Source organism: Lepidochelys olivacea (genome assembly GCF_965140295.1).
Source record: "Lepidochelys olivacea isolate rLepOli2 genome assembly, chromosome: 1".
In the NCBI taxonomy this organism is placed as follows: domain Eukaryota; kingdom Metazoa; phylum Chordata; order Testudines; family Cheloniidae; genus Lepidochelys; species Lepidochelys olivacea.
In genome coordinates this window covers 9396771-9418560 of record NC_140411.1, presented here as the reverse complement: position 1 = coordinate 9418560, position 21790 = coordinate 9396771, and the positions used below count along the sequence as shown (strand labels likewise).

Here is a 21790-nt window from a genome sequence, read left to right as displayed (position 1 = left end):
ATGTAGCCTGTTGGCGGGATCCAGTCTGACAATTACTATGTTTCTCTGGAAATAGTAGAATGGAGTTGAAAATTCTACCTGAGGTCACATTTCATTGACCCTCTCTGTTTGTACCGTAGGAGAGAAGAACCAAATGTGTGTTGACAACTCTGGTAAGAAAGAAACATTTTGTTTTCATTGATTTGACCATAACTTCCCCTCTGTATTTAGGGGCAGGGCCAAGACCAACTCCACCAGGCAAACATGTCATACACAGGGAAACAACTTGAGAAAAAAGTGGGGTGAACTGCACGTTCTGTCCATTTATCCAGGTTCTCGTATGGAGCTCATGACTCGTATCTGAGCACCTTCACGTCTGACTCAATTCCAGGCACAGTTGATTTCAGAAAATAAATGTAAGGAAAATAACCCCTTAGAGCACTAATGATTCAACTTCATTGTTCTGAACTAAAGGCTGAACACACATCCCCTCACCCAACACCACAAGTGTGTCTCTATCTCTCTCCTCTCATAACTAGACCCATTCTGTCCCCAGTGGGGCGACATCCTCCCAAAGGACGAAACAGGACTATTTTACCAGAGCTCGGAAAAATCTCAACAAAATATTTTCTCGTTGGAATTTGAAAATTTGTCAAACTCTAAACCTTTTGCAGAGACTTTGATTTTGACACTGTTCTGTCAGAACGTTGCCTGGGTTCTGGCCAGCTCACCCGCCTGGCTCCTTGGCAGCTTGGCTGGTGGGCTGCCTAAGAGTCATTGACCCCAGGACTTCCAGTGCCCCCGACTCTGGGACAGTCTGCTTGGTGGACTGTCCCAGAGCTGATGCTCCCTTCTCTTGTGTGGAGAATTTCAAAATTTGGGTTCTTTTTATTCCATGTCAGAACAAAAGCAAATTTTGAAATATCAAAATCCTCCATGAAATGGAATGACTCTTCTCTGCCCAGCTCCACATTTTCCCTAAAGCCAATAAAAAAAAACAAGCCCAAAACAGAAATGGTGTTACTGGTGTCTGCAGCCAGTCTTTCATAGACTCATGTCTTTTATTCATAACTGGTCTGGAATACACTTAGGTGGCAGACAACAAGCTCCAAATCAGAGCCTCTGGGACTGGCTTGGGTGAAACGTGCTCACTAATGATTGATACCAAAGGAACAAGCAGGCTGAGGAGGGAGGAAGCCAGTGAAATATCTCACCAGTGAGGTGAATGTCCCAGGAAAATCCCAGGATGGGGTGTCCTGCAGAGGGGAAATGGATTAATGTTGTCCCTCTGGCATAAACAGATTCCAGTAGCTGTTGGGAAGGGTACCGGTGTCCAGCTTTAAAGATCTCTGTCAGTGTGAAATAATTTCCTATCACTTCTTTGATCTGCTTTTTCCTATCAACAGCTACTAGAGGCGGCATCGCCTTCCCCAGTGTTCTGAGCCATTTACTGTTTGGAGGATCCATCATCCTGGTTCATGTTGCTGCTCTGAAGCGGTTTGCTGGTTTCTCAATTGTCGTATTTGTGTTACTCACTTTTTCCCTCTAACACAAATCATGGTGATGGGACTTGCCAGGTCCAAAGCCGGCCCGCTATTCTGCCAGCGTTCCAAAGGGAAACCAGAAACATGGAGGGCGTGTCTCTGGTACCTGCTTGGGCAAGCTTTGATGATACGTTATCGATGAGTAGATCGAATTGAAAGCTCATAGTTCTATTCGAGGTGGGATTTGTCTTACAATGGTAAAGCTATAAATTGGTGCCTGTTATATAAATAATTACTTGTATTGCTGTCATGCTAGTACTTTTGTACTGACTTTTGATGACTTCAGTAAAAGACTTTTCAGAAATGAACTAAGTTGGAGTATTTTTATGAATACTTTTGACAGATTTAATCTGGGTCTCAACCAAGTGAAACTGTAACAGCGCAGTTTGTGGGGTCCCATGTCTATATCTCTCAGTCACTTTCATATCAAATTTGCTCAGAAGATTATATTTCTAACTGGAGAGCTCAAGGGCCCAGTGCTGGGCTAGTTTACCCACCTGCATGTCCACTGACTGTCCTGGGATTGCATGCTCAGAACTCCCATGCATGAGAACGATGCTTCACAAATCAATTAACGCCAACAAATAGGTTCTTACCAGAGCTACCCCAATCTTGTTGGGTCCTCTTGGCTGAAACACAAGCAGAACGTTTCAGGTAACTGCAATCTGGTGGGATGTTCAGCCTCAGTCTGAGCTCTCCAGGGACAAACTCTGGTGAGCCTGGCCATGGGAGCTAACCCTGCCTAGACACGGCACTGCAAGTCAATGGGGTTACAATCGAGGAATATTGGAATTAGCACAATCTAGTTGATGGGTCAGACTTTAAAAATAGAGCCAGATTCTTGGAGAGAAATGCCAAGTGCTTCCAGCCAATGAATGACTAACTGCTTTGGGCACCTACGCTGCACTTAAAGATCTCTTGGCATTTTCATGATAAACCGTCGGCTCCTCTCCAGCAGGGATTCTCAGCAGTGTGCCACCTGATGGAATGTTCCATTATCCCGGGGGGATAAAGGGAATTTGGACGCAGACATCTTAGTTTTCTTAGGAATAGAGCAAGAGTCAGGCTAACTCTAACTCTAATAACGCGAGACTTTAAGGCAGGGCCTGGGCGAGTGGGAAGCGAGTGGGAAAACTGTAAGAGATGCTGTTTTGACCTTGTGTTAGATAAGAATGGAACGCAGACTGTAGCAGGAACTGCTGAGAAAAGTAAGATATCAGGAAGGAATATGTATAAACTTTATGGGGGGAGGGATAGCTCAGTGGTTTGAGCATTGGCCTGCTAAACCCAGGGTTGTGAGTTCAATCCTTGAGAGGGCCATTTAGGGATCGGGGGCAAAAATTGGGGATTGGTCCTGCTTTGAGCAGGGGGTTGGACTAGATGACCTCCTGAGGTCCCTTCCAACCCTGATATTCTATGATTCTAGATGCAGCAGTTGATCATTATTGTATGTAACAAAAGGTATAAATGCTTGCCCTAACTATTTATCTGGCGGAGACCTGCCTAGGAAGGGGGAATCCCTGTCCGTGCGCACTCTCCCCCTTGCAATTGCTTGAGAATAAAAAGGGTCTCTGACGTGTTGCTGACAAACGCAGAGTGAGGACTTCCACACAGGGTAACTTCCACACAGGGTTGGATTAAAGTCCAACTAATAAAAGTCTAATGTCCTCACAAAACCTCTTTGGCCCCGATTCTGGGCCCCATTATCTTCGTACATTTCCCTCAGGGTGCTCAGTTGGCCTTATTCCCTTCTCTGGGCCCCATGCCACTACCCCAGTGCCTGGTGGGGGAACCCAGGGCCTCCTACTAAACTGGGTTCCAGTCCACAGACCCTATAAGCAGCAGCCAAGGTCTGTCCTGTCAGACTCCTTGCTGCTGCCTTCATGGACTTCTTCCTGCCACAGCCCTTTTCCAGTCCTTCTCCCCACAGACTCTCTAGGTTCACCCAACTTCAGGGCTGGGACTCAGAAGACTCCTCCCTGGAATCCCCCAACAATCTGTCTTCGTACTGTGAAACCCATCACTTTATGCTGCTGGCCCAAGGGCTTTCCTATCTTAAACAACACTGTTCCTTCCATTGTGTAAGGGGACTGTTGCCCCCTTACTAACAGTCAGTGGGGGTGTTTTAGTTGGCTAGCTCCCAGTACTAAAAGGAGAAGGGTCTATGGGAAACCAGGACCCTGAGACTGATAGTCTCCAGGAACAATGGGGAGAGGCCAATGCTCTAGGTCAGCCTGAATGACAGGACGGGCAGGCTAATCAGGGAGTCAGGAGGCCAGGGAGGTCCCGTCCTCCGTGTGAGCTGGAATTGCCTGGATCAGACAGAGTGGGGCCGAGCTAAGGAGAAAGCAGGGGCCTGAGCTGAGCTGGAGAGCAGAGCTGGGCCAGATCCAGAGAGAGCAGCCCCTGTCCTGGGAGCAGAGCTGCAGCCCCAAAGCCAGAGGCACAGCCCAGAGAGAGCAGACCTGTCCTGGGAGCAGCAACCAGAGCCAGAGGGGCCAGAGAAGCAGCCCAGGAAGCAGGTCAGTGCTGGGAGCAGAGTCACAGAAGCAGCCTGCGGAGCAGACCTGTCCTGGGAGCAGAGCTGCAGCAACCAGAGGCAGAGGGGTCAGAGAAGCAGCCCAGGGAGCTGGGGGCAGAGCAGCAGCAGCCGTGCAGAGACCGCGTGGTGCAGCTGGGGCTGGAGCCGTCTCCGGAGCTGGGTGCAGTGAGCAGCTGGGGAGACCGAGGGGGACCCTGGGCAGCGGGCCCAGCACAGGGCGACGCCTCAGCCAAGGGGCTCTGCAGGCCAGGCGTGGATCATAACCCCGACAGGGCGGGGGCGACACCGGGAAGAAGGGTCCTACCACCGAGAGCCTGAGAGCGTGTGGCCACCACCAGAGCGAGTGTCCAACCCACGGCATCCCCGCAGCACAACCAGGGCCGGAGAAGGGGCCTGGGACTTACAAAGAACCGACTGTGAACTGCCCTGACGTTCCAGAGACACTGTTTGTGATGTTCCCTGCCACAGAGCGGGGTGATGTGTTTCCTTTCACCTTTCCCATTATTCCTTATTCTTTTTAAAATTAATTGTTGATTAAATAACTTGTATTTGCTTTAACTTGTATGTAATGGTCAGTGGGTCAGAGAAGTGCCCAGTGCAGAGAGAGTACCCCGGAGTGGGGACACCCTAGCCCCTGTCCTAGGTGACCGCAGCAGAGTTGGGGGTCGAGTCCCCCCAGGAATCCTGGGCCCAGCCTTTTTGGGATTACGAGGTCTCTGCCAGACAGGAGAGTGGAAGGGGAGTCCTCAAGGGCAGGGAGGCCACTGGGTAAAGGAAGTGGGAGCGAGGACTCGGGTCCTTTCGCTAGTCTGCTTCACCGGGGTAGTGCAGAAACCTGGAAAGTTCCCCACAATAGCGGGACTATTCCCCTGCTTACAATTGGACTGGGGAATTTAACCAGCCTTGAGAAATTCTTCATGTCTTGGGCAAGGAAACTTTCTTTCTGATGGGGCTAGTGGGTTCTCATTAGTTTCTTAATGATAAAGGGTGGACAAGTGAATGTCTTGGGCTTGGCTCGATAAGTTTTCATGGTAGTTTTGCAAGGCTGCCGTACATAGAATATCAGGGTTGGAAGGGACCTCAGGAGGTCATCTAGTCCAACCCCCTAGGGGGCTCAAAGCAGGACCAATCCCCAATTTTGCCCCAGCTCCCTAAATGGCCCCCTCAAGGATTGAACTCACAACCCTGGGTTTAGCAGGCCAATGCTCAAACCACTGAGCTATCCCTTCCATGTGTTCATAGAGTCTTCCAGTAGCTGGTGCTATAGCTCTTTCTTAGGGTATGTCTATACTGTGAAATTAGGTCAATTTTATAGAAGTCGATTTTTAGAAACCGATTTTATACAGTCAATTGCGTATGTCCACACTAAGCGCATTAAGCCAGTGGAGTGAGTCCTCACTACCGTGGCTCGCATCAACTTACAGAGTGGTGCACTATGGGTAGCTATCCCACAGTCTCTGCTGCCCATTGGAATTCTGGGTTAAGCTCCCAATGCCTGATGGGGCAAAAACATTGTTGCGGGTGGTTTTGGGTACACGTCGTCAGTCACCCCTCCCTCCCTCTGTGAAAGCAATGGCAGACAATTGACAGCAGCAGGTCCAGCTCCTAGGTGGAGGTACACAAGAGGCTCCCCGCGGCTCTTGCCTGCAGGCACCACCCTCCAAGCTCCCATTGCCAATGGGAATGCGGAGGCGGTTCTCGGGATGGGGGGAGTGCACGGAGTCCTGTAGCCTCCCAGCCTAGAAGTCAGACCCTCTGCTGGCTGCTTCCAGAGCACAGCGCAGTGTCGGAGCAGGTAGGCAGTAGCTTGCCTTAGCTGGACAGCACCATCGTCAGGACTTTTAATGTCCCGGTCAGCGGTGCTGACCAGAGCAACCCAGGGCCTTAAATACCACGACCCAGTAGTGGGTCGTGACCTGAACTTTGAAAAATGCTGGGTTACACTCTGATGGGGTGGACTAGACCCTGAGACCCCCTGCTGGAGGCCTTGTGCCCCTGCCACACCCCACCCCAGAAAAGAGCAGTAGGTCGGTCCTCCAAGCTGCCTAGAGCAGCTGTGTGGGAGGCAGCCAATCAGGGCCCAGCAGGTCAGTATAAGAAGAGCTGCAGGGCTAGCTTAGCAGGACTTCAGTTTCCTTGCTAGAGCTGGGTGGTGCTCCAGGCTGGTTGCTGGGACTCTGGAAGGACAAGGCCCTGAGATAAGGGTGAAGAATGTGCGGGAGCCATGGGGAAGCGGCCCAGGGAATTATAGCAGCAAGACCGTTTATTTAAAGGGACGTTACAGTTGGCTGCTATCTATAGGGTCCCTGGGCTTGGACCTGGAGTAGAGGGTGGGCCTGGTTTCACCCCAGCCCCTGGTAAAGTGGCCTGGACTTTAAGGGACAAACCTGTATATTAAGTATTGGTGCCAACTCTGTGGGTTCTCCAGGGCTGGAGCACCCACAGGGAAAAATTAGTGGGTGCTGAGCACCTGCCGGCAGCCCTCCTATCAGCTTCCCCTCCAGTGCCTCCCACCTGCTAGCGGGCCCTGCTGATCAGCACCTCCCCCCTGCCTCCTGTGATCAGCTGTTTTGTGGAAGTCGGGAGGCTCTGAGGGGGGAGGAGCAAAGACATGGTGCGCTTGGGGGAGGGGGAGCGGAACTGGGCAGGAAGGGGTGGGCCGGGGGTGGAGCAGGGGCAGAAAGAGGTGGGGTGAGAGTAGGGTCTTGGAGGAAGGGGGTGAGAGGAGGTGGGGCCTGGTGCAGAGCTGGGGGTTTAGCCCCCTCCTCACCCCCCCCACTTTTGAAAGTTGGTGCCTATGTTATTAAGGATGGCAATATCCAGTTGGGTGAGAAACTGTTTAGTCTAGCTGTTGCCAATCTAATCGGGTTGAGAGTTTAGACTGTGTGCGCTTTTTTCTTTTGGTAACTAACTCTGACTTTTTGCTTAACTCTTATAGTCACTTAAAATCTTTGTAGTCAATACATTTGTTTAGCTGTTTATCTTTACCAGTGAGTTTGCCTGAAGTGTGTGGCAAATGTGCTGAGGTTTGACAAAGGCTGGTATAAGTCCACTTTCCATTGTTGAAGTGGTGAACCAATTAATAAATTTGCACTGCCCATCTTGAGCAAGGCAAGACAGTATCTTCCTGGGGTAGAAGGATGTGAGCTGGGGGGATTTGTCCGGTGCCCTTCTCTGTGTGATTCATGAATGGCTCTGGGAGCATTCATGCCGTCGAGCTGGGTGTGGGGCTCCACTGAGTGATCACAGCACCTGGAGGGGTTTGCTGCTCGTCACTAGCAAGTCATTGTGAGAGATAGCCCAGGCTGGAGAGAGTTCAGGGGGGCACAGTGGTACCACAGTCCCAGGCTGCACCCCAGGGATCCCATCACAACTGTGTCCAGTTCCAGTGTCCTCCTGATGGCCCAATCTGGCTATTCAGAATATCCATATACCACGCCCTGCCCCTTGCTGGAATACGTCAGCTGCCACGGTAGTGGCCAGGACTACCTATGATGTTACTGATTAGACCCCATGCAATCCCAGTACACTCAGTGTGCACGCAGGTGGGTAAACTAACTCAGAATTGGACCTTTGATTTCACCAGTTAAAAATATCATCTTCTGAGCAAATTAGATATGAAAGTGACTGAGAGATATAGACAAGGGACCCCACAAACCGTCCTGTTATAGATTCACCTTGCTGAGACACATACTAAACCTATCTACTGTAGTAATGAAAATACTTTGACTTAGTTCATTCCTTAGTCTTTTATTGAAGTCATCAAAAGTCAGTACAAAGTGCTAGCATGACAGGAATACAAGTAATTATTTATATAACAGGCACCACTTTATAGCTCTACCATTGTAAAACAAATCCCACCTGGAATAGAACTGAGCTTTCATTTTGATCTACTCATCGGTAATGTATAATCAAATCTTGCCCAAGCAGGTACCAGCGACACTCCCTCCATGTTCCTGGTTTCCCTTTGGAACGCGGGCAGAATAGCAGGATGGCTTTGGATCTGGCAAGTCCCATCACCATGATTTGTGCTAGAGGGAAAGAAGTGAGTGACACAAATAGGACAATTTAGAAACCAGCAAACAGCTTCAGAGCAGCAACGTGGACCAGGATGACGGATCCTCCAAACAGTGAAGGGCTCAGCTCACTGCGGAAGGCCAGGCCTCTTCTGGTAGCTGTTAATAGGAAAAAGCGGATAAAGCGGATCAAAGAATTGACAGGAAATTATTTCATACAGACAGAGATCCTTAAAGCTGGACACAGCTGCTTCCTCCTCCTGAGCCTGCTTGTTCCTTTGGTATCAATCATTAGTGAACACGTTTCACCCAAGCCAGTCCCAGAGGCTCTGATTTGGAGCTTGTCTGCCACAAGTGTATTCCAGACCAGTTATGAATAATGAAGACATAAGTCTATGAAACACTGGCTGCAGACACCAGTAACCCCATTTGTTTCTTTTTTTAATTGGCTTTAGGGAAAATGTAGAGCTGGGCAGAGAAGGGTCATTCCATTTCATGGAAGATTTTGATATTTCAAAATTTGCTTTTGTTCTGACATGGAATAAAAACCCCCAAATCTTGAAATTCTCCACACAAGGGAAGGGAGCATCAGCTCTGGGACAGTCCACCAAGCAGGCTGTCCGAGAGTCGGGGGCACTGGAAGTCCTGGGGTCAATGACTCCTAGGCAGCCTGCCAGCCAAGCTGCCAAGGAGCCAGGTGGGTGAGCTGGCCAGAACCCAGGCAACGTTCTAACAGAACAGTGTCAAAATCAAACCATCTCTGCAAAAGGTTTAGAGTTTGACAAATTGTCAAATTCCAATGAGAAAATATTTTGTTGAGATTTTTCCGAGCTCTGGTAAAATGGTCCTGTTTCGTCCTTTGGGAGGATGTCGCCCCACTGGACAGAATGGGTCTAGTTATGAGAGGAGAGAGATAGACACACTTGTGGTGTTGGGTGAGGGGATGTGTGTTCAGCCTTTAGTTCAGAACAATGAAGTTGAATCATTAGTGCTCTAAGGGGTTATTCTCCTTACATTTATTTTCTGAAATTAACTGTGCATGTAATTGAGTCAGATGTGAAGGTGCTCAGATACTAGCCATGAGCTCCCTACAAGAACCTGGATAAATAGACAGAACACACAGTTAACCCCACTTATTTCTCAGTTGGTTTCATGTGACATGTTTGCCTGGTGGGGTTGCTCTGTGCTCTGCACTTCAATACAGAGGGCGAGTTTTCTTTTTATTCTTTTGAAAATAAATGTTCTTTCTTACCAGAATTGTAAACACATGTTTCGGTCCTCTTTCCTATGGTACAAAATGGAGAGGGTCAATGAGATGGGATCTGCCCAGGTAGAATTTTCCACTGCATTCTACTATTTCCAAAGAAACATAGGAACCGTCGGACTGGATCTAGCCTGGTATCCTGTCCCTGATTGAGATGAGGCCCAGCTGTATTGGGAAGCTGCAAGAAACTGTGGAGGGGAATAACATACACAGAGGAAATTTCTTCCCCAACCTTGGCAGTTAGTGACTGCCTTTTGTCCTCAGGCCTAAGGGTTTATTGCTCTTCTAAAAATAATTAGTTTATCCTAACTGTCTAAATAGCTACTACTTTTTTTTTAATTCTACTGAGCTTTTGGAGTCATAGCAACATTATGGCAATGAGTTCCACAAGTTAACCCTGCATTTTATATAACAGGGCATACAGTTTTACTAGTTAAAATATGTTGCCTTCAGTTTATTCTTGTTTTATGAGAAAGTAGTAAATTATACGCTGCCATTTCCTGTGTCTCATTTATTATTTTGTATATCTCCATCATGTTTCTTTATATGTCTTTTCTCTTAGCTCAATCATCCCAGTCTCTCCAGTAGAAACCTCTCCAGACCTCTGATCACTTTAATCCCTTGTCACTGAACTTTCTCCACCCCACTAACAAATCTTTTAGAGCTATGTGATCAGAACCAAAACTAGTATCTCAATGGGGCACTCTTTCCTGGTTCATATAATAGTGTTATAATTAAGGCAGTGAGTCTGTCCCAGAGGTCATGGAAGTCACGGATTCTGTGAATTCCACACCTCCTAGGTGCGACTGACCCCAGGGCCACCCGAGCAGCGCAGGAGACTCTGGTGCCAGCCACATTGTGCTTCCCGCACGGCAGTGGTCCCGGGACGTGGGGACGCCCCCCCACCAGCAGAAGCAGCAACTGTCCTGGGCTGCACCCTTCTTCCCCACCCTGAGCACCAGTGGGCGCCCCAGAGCCCCCAAGAACATCCAAGATTTAGTCTGGGGTATATAGTATGAGTCATGGACAGGTCATGAGGCTGTGAATTTTTTATTATTGCCTGTGACTTGTCCAGGACTATTAAAAAAACAAAAAAACCTAAATCTTCACATTCTCCATCCCATCATTCCAGACGCATGCTAACGTTTTGTTTGCTTTATAGACTTTGCAGCACATTGAACAGAGGTTTTCATTGAGATTTGCACTGAAGTCTCCACAATGATGTCCCAGTCTCTGTCTGAGTTGATACAGCTCATTAACAACGTAGTGAAATTATCCCTCACAATGTGCATTACCTTGAATGTGTGTCTGTGAATTTCACCTGATGTTGTGATGCCTGTTCACCCAACTTGGTTGATCTCTCTGAAGTTCCTCACCGTCGTCCCTAATCCTGACCGCCCCAAATAATGTGCCATCTGCACACTAGGCTACCTGCCTGTTCCCTTTTCCACAGCCTGTGGATTTGCGGTGCCGTGTCTGAGGAGCCACAGCTGCTCTGCCAGAGCTCCTGTGGACTCTGTACGGGGCATGTGTGTGTGTTGAAGACTCGCAGTGGTTTGGGGCCTTCACCTGTCTTCCTAGTGCTCCCATCACCATGATGTCTAGGCACCTTCGCTTTCCCCAGTAGGTCCCAAGCACTCAGTGTCCACCCACCCCAGCCCTCTCTAGCAGCAAGAGTCGTGGGAGCCTGTCTCCCCCAGCCCTGGTGGCAAGTCCCCAAGTCAGCGTCCCTCTCATCAGCTATCCCTGAAATGGGGTTTTCAAATTCACCACAGCAAACAACCCCACACAAATATTTCTCGTGTTCAGCCCAGTACTCACCACCCAGGTATGCACAGTTAAAATGGCTGCAGGTCCGGTTTGTGCTCCGGAGGACAAAGTTGTTGTTCTCTTTTCCTAGGGACACACTGAATATCTCATGGACTGGGATTAACACTTCTTCTTGGGAAGGACTGTATGAGAAGTTCCAGATCTTCACGCCGAAGCACGTTTGGATGGTGAAGAGCGTGTCCGTGCCAAATCTCTCAGCCTCTTGTTTATTAACAGATGAAGAGGCAAAGTATCCAAACCTGATGAGACCTGATCCGTTGTACTGAGACTTAGTGCCCCGGTACAGCGTCATGTTATACGTCACATCACACCTCCCTCGTAAGAGCTGCAAAGCTCTTGTCAAATAATAATGAAAGGCTTTGAACTGGAAATGGGCCATGTAATCTGCTCGAGATCTCTTAGTCCCACTCACTGCATCATTAAATATGGTTGAAAAAGTTATGATGCTGTTTTCAGTGGTGTTGTCTGTATAGGCTACTAAGGCTCTTCCAAACTCATCCTTAAAGTCTGGGGGCAGAGAAATCTCTCTCTTTACAAGATCCCATTTTAGTTTTGACTTTTCCCACACTGTCCTAAACAGCGAGGACGTGGCCATTTCGTTCTCTAGCAGTTCAGTTGCAATTTCATCCATTTTTTCAGCACATCCTAGATATTGGTCATCAAGAGCGTCATCCATCATGCTCAGCTCCACCTGACATTTTGCCTGGGAGAATAAAGGAAACATACAGTCTGTCAAGGTTCCTTCCCCACTCTGAACTCTAGGGTACAGATGTGGGGACCTACATAAAAACCTCCTAAGCTTACTTTTACCAGCTTAGGTTAAAACTTCCCTAAGGTACAAATTAATTTTACCCTTTGCCCTTGGATTTCCACTGCCACCACCAAACTTTATCTGGGTTTACTGGGAAATGTGGTTTGGACACGTCTTTTCCCCCCCAGAATCCTCCCAACCCTTGCACCCCACTTCCTGGGGAAGGTTTGGTAAAAATCCTCACCAATTTGCATAGGTGACCACAGACCCAAACCCTTGGATCTTAGAACAATGAAAAAGCATTCAGTTTTCTTAAAAGAAGACTTTTAATAGAAGTAAAAAGAAATCACCTCTGTAAAATCAGGATAGTAGATACCTTACAGGGTAATTAGATTCAAAACATAGAGAATCCCTCTAGGCAAAACCTTAAGTTACAAAAAAGACACACAGACAGGAATAGTCATTCTATTCAGCACAGCTCTTTTCTCAGCCATTTAAAGAAATCATAATCTAATACATACCTAGCTAGATTACTTACTAAAAGTTCTAAGACTCCATTCCTGTTCTGTCCCTGGCAAAAGCAACACACAGACAGACACAGACCCTTTGTTTTTCTCCCTCCTCCCAGCTTTTGAAAGTATCTTGTCTCCTCATTGGTCATTTTGGTCAGGTGCCAGCGAGGTTACCTTTAGCTTCTTAACCCTTTACAGGTGAGAGGATTTTTCCTCTGGCCAGGAGGGATTTTAAAGGGGTTTACCCTTCCCTTTATATTTATGACACGGTCACATTAGCATTTGTGTTACAATAGCACCTAGAGGTCACACCCAGGATTGGGGCCCCGTTGTGCTCAGCCCTGTACAAACACACTGAGAGATGGTCTCTGCCCTTAGGGGCTTACCTCTAAACAGACAAGACAGATGGAAGCGGGGGAGCATATAGGCAGAATACTCAGTGTGTTGCTTGGCAAATGTTATGTTGGCTCCATGATTTTTTTTTGGTGGGGGCGGCACACGCGAGGACCAGCAAGCCCTGTAATCATAACAGATTCATTTTTAGTGTACTGGGGACTTTGTTAGTGTAATAGATATAGTGTGGGGAGGGGGAGGTTGGGAAGAAAGGCAGGAAGGGATACATTAATAGGGAAGACAAAGCCTGGGGAACAAGAGGCATGGGAAGGGGCTAGGAGGGACTGAGATCCCAATCCATTCCCAATGGAATATCTGGAAACCACCTCCATTTACCTCAGTGGGCTGCCTCCAGGCCTGGCAGTGCCTGTGGGATGGTTCCATCCAGGATTCAACCCTCGAACGTGCATGGAGGATGGCAACACTGTTGTGGTGGGTTGTTTTAACCCCACACTGGTTAACCAGGTGTTAACAGGAGCTCTTTTGGCTATAGGGTGGCACCCGTGGGGGTGCTATGCACAGGTGGTGGTCAAACCTGCCTGGGGATGTCCCCTTTTGGGCTAACGGAGGAGAGAGAGGCCTGTAGCCAGAACTGGAGAGCCCAGAGCCAGGAGGAGGCCTGGGAGGCTGGGGGCAGTGAAGCCTGCGGCCAGAGGTGAGTTGCCTCAGATCAGGAGGAAGCCGGAGGCAGTGTTGGTAAAGCCTAGCGGGCATTTGGGCTGGAGTTTGAGGGGCTGCAGAGAGGGGGGAAGACCTCGGCAGTCCTCTCCCAGCAGTAAAGAGTGGAGAGACCTGAGGGAAACAGGGAGACTGCTGCAGGGTGAGGAGGAAGCCCAAGCCAGGCAGAAATTGGTTTAATTTTGTTCTTTTGGTTTGGGATTGTGTTGGGGGATTCGACAGGGGAGCCCTACGAGCCCGGCCCTGAATGAAGGGTGAGCCGGGGGAGGCTTTGCGGACTGGAAAAGGGCTGTGGTAGGAAGATATCCAGGGAGGCAGCAGCAAGGAGTCTGACGGAACAGACCTTGGCTGCTGGTCAGAGGGTCCCTGGATGGGAACCCAGCTTAGTGGGAGGGCCGGGGTTCCCCTACCAGCCACTGCGGAAGGGGTTGTGGGGCCCTGATTAGACAAACACCTGTCCAGGCTGGTCTCGGTGCACTTGGTCCTGCCTCAGCCCACAAGGCTGCACTAGATGACCTCTCACGGTCCCTCCCAGCCCTACACGTCTATGGGTCTAAGGCAGTGTTGCTGCCTGTATAGCCTTGAGCAGAAACACGAGAAAACACAGAGTGCTTCCCAGGCAAAGCTCAAGAGTTTACCTGAGGGATTCCCAGCCAGGTGTGAAGACAGAAGTATGTCAAGGGGATCAGCAGAGGCCTCAGCATTGTTCCAACTTCCCCGGTGCGGCTGTAGGAGAATCCATCAGGAATGTCAGTGGCGATGTGGGCGGAAAGAACACACCAAACCCAAACATCCTCCACATTCAGTAACTGGGATTTCCCAGGCAGGAATTGCTCTCTCACGGATGGCAGCCCAGCCATAATGGAGGTGGGTTTGACCCTGAAATACAGTTCTCCGCTGGAGGGGCGGGCAGTAGTTGTGGGGAAATCCTGATTTCACTTTCTAAAGGATTCTGGGGGGTGGAAATACTGTACCTTGTGCTGCTGTGTTTACCCAAAAGTGCCGTTAAACTGCTTCACAGTACACAGATCCCAACAGGCCAGGCAGGTCTGTCGATCATATCCTAGAGAATGGGGCTAAAATAACGTTATAACTGAATAGTTCAGTGCCTCACCCAAGTGCCTGGTCAAGTGTTTGCTCGGCAGCTACCTTATTCACTGTGTGCCTCGCTGCTTAGTTCTGCCCCGTGGCTAACGCGGTGATCGACGACTCAGACGTCAAACACCAGGGCTGATCCTAGGCCCAAGGGTCAAAGCCACACGGCTCTCTCAGAGGTACAGAGACCTCTGTCACCTGGCCTGGTCAGGGACCCAAACCCCAGCCACATGACCCACCGGAGACAAACAGACCAGCACACAACTCACCAAGTCCCTTTATCTCCATGCACATGAATAGAACTGGACCCAGAACTGATTCCTGTGGGACCCCATGCATTATGCCCTTCCAGCATGACTGTGAACCACTGTAGAATTCCCACACCAGTGGGAATACCTGGTGGGATTGTCTTCTGTGTTACTGAAAACTGTCCATTCTTCAGTGAAATATGTACTTAGTGGCAAGATTAATAATGGTCATGTGCCCAGCCCGAGCAAGCCCTAAGCAAATCAGGGCTGATGAATTTGCTGAGCCCCAAGTGGGTGCTCAAAGCACAGTTAAAAGTTAAAGATCCCCGTCCCAAGGAGAAAACGGGTGCGGGGACAGGGAGTCAGGCCTAGATGGGTCTGAGTAAAAGTTAATGAGTTTAGCTTAAATATTTAACTGATACCTCCCGCTATCTAAGGCAGGGAAGAGTTTATTTTGCTTTGTGTTTTAGATTGATAAAGTTTTAGATAAGAGCACACTTGTTTGTATCAATCTTCCATCAGCCAGAAGCGCTGTGTTCCTATTGATTGATTCCTGACACCGCCTGGAGTGAAACAGTTAAGTTACCGCTGCTTTGGGTTTTAAGACCCCAGGTAACAGGGCTGGCATGGGGTTGCAGTGCACATGCTCAGAGGCAGAAATATAGCAGCCTAGGGAATTGGTTACTGCAAAAATTTAGGTGCTGAGTGATTTTATGCACCTACAGGGTTCAGGGGCAGCTGAGCAGGGGCTTTGTGAACCCTGGAGGGGCCTGATTTTGAGATTTAGGTGTCTAAAGTCACTTTATGATTGGATCACTTTATGATTTGGATGACTTGATGATTCCCTGTTCTGTTCATTCCCTCTGGGGCACCTGGCAGTGGCCACTGTCGGAAGACAGCATACTGGGCTAGATGGCCCTTTGGTCTGACCCAGTCTGGCCGTTCTTATGTTAAAGTAGGAGCTAGGTAGGGTTAAAAGGGATAGATATCAGCTGCCCTGGCAATCTCTGGGGAGAGATGAACAGCTTTCTGCTTGGGAGGCTCGCCTGATATTATGAACAGATTGTCTTGTTGGTTGTGCCGATAGAGGAGGGATCTTTACAATGAACAATCAAGGGTGTTTGTACTCTATGGAAATAACTGCGATCAATGTATTTTATGATGTAGGTGTGGGCACAGTAAGTGGATTCGTTTTCCACAACAGCAGCTCATACACTATATGGTGGCCCTTTTGTGACCTCCCACAGTGACCGGGTCTTCTGCTGGGGGCCGATGGCTGTAGCTCTGGTGACTTCAGCCATACTGATCCAATGATGCTGGGTCCCGAAGATGACCCAGATGCCTTTCTTGAGATGTTTGAATGGGCAGTGGTAGTAATGCAGTGGCTGCCAGAGCACTGGGTGGTCCTGGTGGCCCCATTTTGACTGGGGCAGCCCAGGTCAACCATTGTAGCCTGGATCCCAAAGCAGAGCAGAATTATCACAAATCTAAGTTGCCATTTTGGACCATTCAGTGATCTCTGAAAAGACCTTCTGCCAGCACCTCCAGGAACAGACATATCCCCTCTGAGCCCAGCCCTTGGGCGCAGCACAGAAACTGCAGGACTCCCGCTCATGGTGTCTCAAACCAGAAGCCAGGATGGCGTCCAAGTGGCTGAAAGGGTCCTACTAGGGCACTTTGCCCTGATACTCCCAGCTGGGAGTAGGGGCTGCATCTTAAGGCACCGGCCTGGATGGTGTTTCGTTGCTGGGTGTGTTTCCACACTCTGTTTGTTATGTAGTTCAAGCAGCACAGGCCCAGCCTGCAGTGCTGGGGATAAAGTGTGTTTCTTTACAAGACCAGTGATGGTCTCACTAATTCCGTAAACACGGGTAATTGAGAACCCCTGGTCTAGACCTGTACCCTGGCATTTGACGGTGTTAAACTGTGCATTATTTGATAGTGCCAAGCTTGCCAAGTGATCCATATAACTCTGTATCAGTGACTTGTCTTTCCTATTTGTTGTTTATCACCAGGGATCCTAGTTTTCCGTGATAAAAAACCCCCAAAATTCTCGATTTTAAAAAAAAATAAGAATCCATGTTTTTCTGTGAAATGCTATTCTTTAGTTTACCTAGTCACAAGATACAGCGGTATCAGTTGGACACACTGTTTTATAGATATATTTACAATGTTTAAGCAAGTTTGAAGCCTACCAGTACTATCCATCATTATAGTAAAATAAAATTAACAGAATTGCAATTTATCTTTCTTACACATTCCAAATACTTCTATGTCTGTCAGCCCTGGTTCAGTTAGTGAGGAGAGCTGGATAATGGAGGCTCAGATAAATGGGGTTCTACTGTATATGTTTATAATTTTTTTCACAAAATGTAAAAACTAAATATTCGCTGTAAAAAAAAATTAATTCTGTGTTTTTCCATGGCAAAAAGATTTCTAGGATCTTTGCTTATCATCCCACCAATTTTTGTGTCGTCTGCAAACTTTACCAGCAAAGATTTTATATTTTCTTCTAGACCATTTGTGATACATGACTATTAACAATTACATTTTGAGATCTATCAGTTAGGCAGATTTTAACCCATTTAATATGTGCCATTGATTTCATAGACTATTTTTTAAAATTCAGAATTCCCTGCAGGACTAAGACAAATACCTTAACAAAAGTCCACATATATTACACCAAGAGTTACCATCAGACTTGTAATCTCATCAAAGAATATGAAATTTGCTTGACATAACCTGTTTTCCAGGAAATCTTATTGATTGGTATTAACTATATTTCCATTCTTTACAGAGTCCCATAACTGCTGTTCTGTTTTGCCTGGAACTAGTGTCAAAGCCAGGCCTATACAGTAATTACTTGGATCATCCCTTTTTAAACTAGCAATCTTTGCCCTTTTTAAATTAGCAATCTATAGCTAAGTTCCTAAGGGAAGTGAGGGAAACCACATCCCTGGGCCCATTTAACAATGGAGGAAAAGAGCCCTAGAAAATATAGGGAACAAAATAAAATAGTTCTGGAACCAATTCTGCAGAGTGTCCTGGGAATGGACTGGATATCCTCGCATGGTTCCAGTTCCATAATGATGTTATGCAAAAGGTTCCTCGCTACGAGGCAGCTGAACTCTGCCTAACCCTCCACCTTCAGAAAGGAGATGCCGTCTAGGTTTGTAAGACAGATCTGTGGCTAGCCAAGTGTAGAAATACCACGTGAATGTGTTAGGAAAGTTACTCTCACCAGCAGGTTACCATTTGTAGTTGATTAAGCAGGGGTGAAGAGGAAACACAGATCACACACTTAAATTACACAGGTCTTTGGTTTCTCCATTCCCTTCCTGTGCATTGTGACATACAAGTTCTGTATATTGTAGCTTAGATATAGAGATATGAAAACTTTTAAGCAGTTTCCAGGTCTCAACTGTGAACGAATATCTTCCGGGAGACTCTCACCATCCCATGAGCCTCTCCTGTTACTTCTGTTAGTTACTCTGGACTTTTTTTTCTTCCCCAAGATCAAACATTTCACCCTTAGCACAGACTCCTCTGTCACACAGGTGTGCCTGTAGACTGACATTCAGCCAGCAGAGCAAGTGTCAGGGCAACTGCCCTGGAAAATGTGCTACTGAAATGAAATGACCTTTTGCCTTAATGGATGAGCTGGGTGGCAAAGGAGGTACAGTTATGGAGAAAGAGAAGTAATCTAAACAGATGATCAAAGCACAGAAGAGAGATTTAGCTGTTAGGACAGAGAGGGAATGTTGGATCTTTGAAATGTTGCAGAAGAAGAAAAGAACGGTTGCTTACCTTACAGTAACTGTGGTTCTTTGAGTCTTTGTTTGTGTTAGGGTCTGGTTCCTGGTAGTCCAGCCTAGTGACCTTTTATCACAAAAAGAAAAGGAGTTCTTGTGGCACCTTAGAGACTAACCAATTTATTTGTTAAAATTAAATAAATTGGTTAGTCTCTAAGGTGCCACAAGTACTCCTTTTCTTTTTGCGAATACAGACTAACACGGCTGTTACTCTGAATTTTATCACAAAGTCTTGTTTGTCTTGATGGCAAGATAGACTGGAAAGTCTAAGGGGACTGTCTGTGACTCCATTGTAAGACTGGTATAGTGATCCAGGAGTTCACACTTTTTACTGGCTTGGTGAAATCTAATTAGAGAACACACCACCAGTTTGGAGTGTCTGCTCTGTGTTCTGACAGTCTGCCCTGAGGTCGGCACTCACATATGTGAGCCATTCCAGACAGAGTGACAGCCTACAAAAGCAGAGGTCAATACGTGAAGTGGGATTATGAGGTGAGGGTCCATATGGTGGTTTGCAGGATGATAAACTGATCTCAGCTAGGCTGGCAGGGATGGAGGTGGAGTCGAAAGAGGCGTCCCATTGGTGAATGATGCAATGTGATTTAGCAATTTGAGGCAGGTTCTTGCTGATGTTACCAGCTTGCCCTGGAGGGTGGAGGTCAGGGAAGTGGCAGTCTGGAACCTGTCAGCGGTAGACATGCTTTCACTGAGTTGGAATCTAGGAGGGCCCTTGTGAATTCTATGGACTAAGAGGGCCTGAAGGAGGACCCATAGTTCACTCTCAGTCCTAGAGTGTGAAACAGGTCCAGAACTGTGGATAGAGCATCAGAAACTTCCTTGGGTGGTTTGTTTCTCAGAAGACAGTTGTCCAATTATGGATTCTGTGTGAATTTCTCAATGCCTTAAATGTCCTGCCACCACCACGAGGCACTTCATGAAAACTCTTGGGATGCAGACTGTCTGAAAGGAGGGTCCTTTTTTAGGCTCAGCGGAGCATTTCTCAGAGTCTGATGTTCCCTTCAGACATTGCTCCAGCAGGAAGAGCTTCAAGGGAGTTTCTTAGGACCTGCAAGTCCTCATGGACAAGGACCAGCACAACCAAGCAACAGTCTGGGATGCAGCTGTTACCAAGGCATAAGGGACAGTGGCTGCGGTCAGCTGTGAGAGGAATGAGGTTGTCACAGGATGGGCAAAGTTTAAAGCCTGAAGGGCTTAGCTGCAGCCATGAGGCAGGAAGGCTTTGGAGCTGTGTGAGGAGACTGGAGTTGAAATGTTTCAAAGTAACAGCCGTGTTAGTCTGTATTCGCAAAAAGAAAAGGAGGACTTGTGGCACTTTAGAGACTAACCAATTTATTTGAGCATAAGCTTTCGTGAGCTACAGCTCACTTCATCAGATGCATACTGTGGAATGCATCCGATGAAGTGAGCTGTAGCTCACGAAAGCTTATGCTCAAATAAATTGGTTAGTCTCTAAGGTGCCACAAGTCCTCCTTTTCTTTTTGGAGTTGAAATGTAAGTCAAAGCAATAAAATAAAAATAAAAAAGGGTCGCCAACAGGGTAAAGAGTAAATCCTGTCCAGTTACAAATAACTATATCACAAATGCATGATGAGAGGGTTGCTACAGGCAGATGCTGCTGAGTTCCCTCTTGCTGCCATGTAGGGCTGCCAGGCGTCTGGTTTTCAATCGGTCGAAAAGGGACTCAGGTGGCTCCAGTCAGAACCGCCGACTGGGCCGTTAAAAGTCCGGTCGGCGGTGCTGCAGGGCCAAGGCAGGCTAGGCCTTACCTGTCCTGGCTCCGCGCTGCATCCTGGAAGCAGCCAGCAGGTCTGGCTCCTCGGTGGGGAAGCCACGGGGCTTTGCTTGCTGCCCATGCCCGGAGCACTAGCTCCACACTTCCATTGACTGGGAACCATGGCCAATGGGAGCTGGGAGACGGTGCCTGCAGGTGAGAGCAGTGCACAGAGCATCCTGCCCTCCACCTCCGCCCCCGCCTGGGACCTGGACCAGCTGGCCGCTTCCGGGACATAGCACGGAGCCAGGACAGGCAGGGAGCTTACCTTAGCCCTGCTGCGCCACTGACCGGGAGCCACCCGACGTAAGCCTGCGCCCCAAGCCCGAGCCCCAACCCCCTACCCCAGAGCCCCCTCCTTCACCCCAAATCTCTCAACCCTGGCCCCACCCGAGAGCCTGTACCCCCAGATGGAGCCCTGACCCCCTCTGCACCCCAGCCCAGAGCCCCCTCCCACATTCCAAATCCCTCAGCCCCACCCTCCAGCTTCTTTCCCAATTTTAAAAAGTTCTAGCCTTCCCATTGGCTCTTTTGGTCAGGTGCCCACTTCCTTTTCTTTACCTGGGGCACTTTTTAATCCTTTACAGGTAAAGCAAGCAGAGATCAGCTACCACAAGGGATTTTACAGCTAACTGGCTGGCTGGCTGTCCATAAAAGGGAGCTCTCGCCCCCTTCATTTATTACAGATGTATACATTTAGCCATATTAAAATGCATATTGTTTGCTTGCACACAGCTTGCCAAGCAATCCAGATTGCTTCTATATCTGTGACCTGTCCCCCTCATTATTTACCACTCTCCCAATCTGTGTGTCTTCTGCAAACTTTATCAGTGATGATTTTATGTTTTCTTCCAGGTCATTGAAGAACCAATCCCTCCGGGATCCCACTAGAAACACACCCAGCCAGCAATGAGTCTCTGCTATAAGGTTCATGGGAGCCGCCACACTGCAACCCTCCAGACACAGGCTGCAGCACCTTGCCCTGAACAAGGGCCTGCAATATCCTTGCCTGAATGGTTTGATGGGACCCACTGGTGTGTTCTGAGGCTTCATGAACCATTGGAACTGATTCAGATTATGTATATAAGGGTGCCACCATCTACCTTCTGTTGTGGTGTACTATGAACGGTACAAGAACACATGGGTCCAAAATTAAGCATAAATCCCTCAGGCAAAGGGTGGAATGCCTGGCAGCAAATTATAAAAAAGGTTAGGATGGTTAAAATAAAGGCACATAGAAAAAGGGGTCCACTGCAGTGGGGAAACGAACAGGCTGATAAACTTGCCAAAGGAGCAGCAATTATTGGTACTCTATGAGAGACTACACCTGTGGC

At 48.1% G+C, this 21790-nt stretch overlaps 1 pseudogene across 1 annotated transcript; it reads right to left on the bottom strand.

Annotated features, from left to right (window-relative positions):
• Nucleotides 1-8133: 8133 nt before the first annotated feature.
• LOC311514769 (ecto-ADP-ribosyltransferase 5 pseudogene) lies at nt 8134-14213 on the bottom strand (annotated as a pseudogene). The gene is made up of 3 exons: nt 14148-14213; nt 10999-11878; nt 8134-8240 (listed from the first exon to the last, which is right to left on the bottom strand). The product of its transcript is annotated as an ecto-ADP-ribosyltransferase 5 pseudogene (transcript).
• Nucleotides 14214-21790: the final 7577 nt, after the last annotated feature.